Raw genomic sequence first — 3833 nt, 5'->3', positions numbered from 1 at the left:
GTGTCCGTTCCTCAGTGTCCGTCCCTCCGTGTCCGTTCCTCAGTGTCCGTCCCTCCGTGTCCGTCCATCCGTGTCGACGTCCCTCAGTGTCCGTCCCTCTGTGTCCGTCCCTCTGTGTCCGTCCGTCCGTCCCTCTGTGTCCGTGTCCGTCCCTCTGTGTCCGTCCGTGTCCGTCCCTCTGTGTCCGTGTCCATCCCTCTGTGTCCGTCCCTCTGTGTCCGTCCCTCTGTGTCCATCCCTCTGTGTCCGTCCCTCCGTGTCCGTCCCTCCGTGTCCGTCCCTCCGTGTCCGTCCCTCCGTGTCCGTCCCTCAGTGTCCGTCCCTCCGTGTCCGTTCCTCAGTGTCCGTCCCTCCGTGTCCGTTCCTCAGTGTCCATCCCTCTGTCCGTCCCTCCGTGTCCGTCCCTCCGTGTCTGTCCCTCCGTGTCCGTCCCTCCGTGTCCGTCCCTCTGTGTCCGTCCCTCAGTGTCCGTCCCTCCGTGTCCGTCCCTCCGTGTCCGTCCCTCCCTGTCCGTCCCTCCGTGTCCGTCCCTCCGTGTCCGTCCCTCCGTGTCCGTCCCTCCGTGTCCGTCCCTCCCTGTCCGTCCCTCCGTGTCCGTCCCTCTGTGTCCGTCCCTCCGTGTCCGTCCCTCCGTGTCCGTCCCTCCGTGTCCGTCCCTCCGTGTCCATCCCTCTGTGTCCGTCCCTCCGTGTCCGTCCCTCTGTGTCCGTCCCTCCGTGTCCGTCCCTCCGTGTCCGTCCCTCCGTGTCCGTCCCTCCGTGTCCGTCCCTCTGTGTCCATCCCTCTGTGTCCGTCCCTCCGTGTCCGTCCCTCCGTGTCCGTCCCTCCGTGTCCGTCCCTCCGTGTCCGTCCCTCAGTGTCCGTCCCTCCGTGTCCGTCCCTCCGTGTCCGTCCCTCCGTGTCCGTCCCTCCGTGTCCGTCCCTCCGTGTCCGTCCCTCCGTGTCTGTCCCTCCGTGTCTGTCCCTCCCTGTCCGTCCCTCTGTGTCCCCTGCTCGTCCTCAGCAGGAAGGAAAACAAACACAGAGAACAACAGGCTGTGGCTCATCACTCACTGTGAAAACAGCGACGATAAGCTAGTTAGCTGAGCTACAGGAACATAAACTGGTTATGTAGCAATGAGATCATAAACTACAGAAGGAGAAATAAAGCTGGAATTAATTACAGTCATCAGATCTAAATGAAGCTAATCATAAATTAACATAAAGATAAACTACAAACAATTTACTCTTTACAGCATCTGCATCACCTCACATTACCTGAATGTCCATTGATTTCTGCTGCTGTGTGTGTGTGTGTGTGTTACTGTCAATGTCTTGTTTATGTTTATATGTTTAATTGCACATTGGAGTTTGGTGAAACACAAACTCCTGTTAACCCTGTTACATAGATCTTTGATAATAAAGTTCACTTGAAATCATTTAGCTCATAGATAAATGTAGCTAAGCAAAGATAAATCAGTCTAAAACTATTGTTGAAGTTAAACATGTAAGCTAAGTTATGCTAATGTAGCAAGTGTGTAAAGATGTTCATATTTCACCCCAAATCCATCCTCATTATCTATGTATATTTGTTTTTCTAGGTTTCTGAATTGTATTTTATTTTGGCGGAGAAGCTTTTATTTTCTTGTTTCCTGTTCCACGTCACATCCTGTGTGTTCCCGCTTCCCGTCTCGGTTCGGCCGAGCTGTCTTCTGTTTGTGTATTAAAATATTCAAAGTGTAATAAAAAGTATGTTTCCTAAACTCGCAACTTGTTATATATTGTTGTTAAACTGTTTTATGTTTGTACTTAATTCCCACGCTAGTGACGTTTATCGAGTTTACGGCGCCAACGTGGTTATTTTTGTTCTTATGGTTGTTTAAGGTGTGGAAACCAGAGCCGAAGAGCTGCTGCGCTGAATAAACCTGCTGCAACACATTCAGGTCCTGTCCGCTGGTTCCTTTCAGCCATTACACACAGCAGATGGCGGCTACACTAAGCTAAGGTAACGAACAGCAACATAAACTAATTTTATGTAAACCATGAGAAAGTAAGCAGCAGAAATTAAGATAAACTCGACTAACCTAATTTGATCTAAGGCAGGAGAAAGTAAGCTAAGCTAACAGCTAGCTAAGCCAAAGTAGCTAACAGTGTGAACCAAAGGAAGATGAACCAACAGAACCAAAGTAGTTTTTTTATTTTCTCGTCTTTTATTGTTTCTATGAAGCCTCGTCCAGATGCTTGTTGAGAATCTCTGTAAAGATGTAACATCTGCTGTCCTGTTGTCGCTAGGTCTGCTAAAACAGCTAGCATGGCTAGGTCTGCTAAAACAGCTAGCATGGCTAGGTCTGCTAAAACAGCTAGCATGGCTAGGTCTGCTAAAACAGCTAGCATGGCTAGGTCTGCTAAAACAGCTAGCATGGCTCCCGTTCCAACGGTTCTCCTGAATGATCACTGCTGGCATCAGGCCACCAGGGGGCTTCCCTCCCAAACCGAGGAGCATCTGGGCAGCTGCAGGACTCGCTGCTTCAGGGACAGACCGATGGCCTTCATGACGCTGTGAGCGCAGAGGGAGAGGGACAGACAGACAGACAGAGGGACAGACAGACAGATAGAGGGACAGACAGAGACATTCACCAGTCTGCGCTCCGTCATGATCCCATTATGTGCAGCATCGACCTGCCAGCTTCAATCTGCGTCGTCATGCCAACCCCCGCCATGGGCCGGCCCCTCCTCTCTCAGCCAATGAGAAGCCTTCCTGCTGATTAGTGGGCAGTGATCTCATTATGATGCCCCGCCCACTCTGAGAAGATATGATGATGATGGAGAGATGAAGATGGAGATGCTATTAGCATCATGTTGGCTTACAATGCAAATTTTAATAAAATGTCTAACAACAGCACATTAACTACCAATACACTACTCAATAGACTATTGACTATTCCAGGACCGCTGAAGCTGCTAGGTGGAGACGTTAGCTGAAGCCTTTAGCCGCTAGCTAAAGATGCTAGTTGGAGCTGCTAGCCGAAGCCGCTTGCTGAAGCTTCTAGGTGGAGACGTTAGCTGAAGCCTTTAGCCGCTAGCTAAAGATGCTAGTTGGAGCTGCTAGCCGAAGCCGCTAGCTGGGGCCAGCAGTGTTTTTGTCTCCATCCTCTGAAGCAGTGAAGCCTCTGATCCTGACTTATCTTCACTTCTCACCTCTATTGGTGGAGCTGGGATTAAGGTTCTCAGTTGCTGGGAAGAATCTCCTCTAATTGGATTCCAGGAAAGCAGAAAGGGGATCAGTGTGAAAGGAGGACATGAAACAGGAAGTGGCCCAGAAACAGGAAGTGGACGGGGGCTGAACCGGAAGATCCTGATGTTCCTCTGTCAGGCGCCATCTTTACTCTGGACTGAAGGAAAATGTCTGCCGACGGTTCTGGAGGCCAAACCAGAACCGGCTGGCTGGATCGCCCAATGATGAGTGATCCAACAGGATCTGGGTCAACTGGAGTCAGCTGCACTCCGGAGGTCAAAGGTCACTCTGATCTAATCTGGTGGTGGTAAACATGTCCTGGTTTTCTGCTGCTTGGACAGATTTAGCCGTCCCATCAAACGGCCCAGTAATCCAGCAGAACTGCAGTGGGACCATCAGACTGGGAACAACTGGGACCAGTTATGGTTCATGTATGGACAAATTATGAAACCTGATAAAAAACATCTCTGGTTGAGATCGATTCAGAGCAGCCGCCATATTTACGTGTGTTTAAATAATCGAACCATTAATGTGGCTGCAGCAGGTCACTGGTGTGTGAGTGTGTGTGTGTGTGTGTGTGTGTGAGTGTGTGTGTGAGTGTGTGTGTGTGTGTGTGTGT

This window comes from Poecilia reticulata, chromosome 13, assembly GCF_904066995.2.
Source record: "Poecilia reticulata chromosome 13, P_reticulata-male-v2, whole genome shotgun sequence".
NCBI classification, from domain to species: Eukaryota; Metazoa; Chordata; class Actinopteri; order Cyprinodontiformes; family Poeciliidae; genus Poecilia; species Poecilia reticulata.
The sequence above is the reverse complement of the archived record's forward strand: the minus strand, read 5'-3'. Positions refer to the sequence as shown.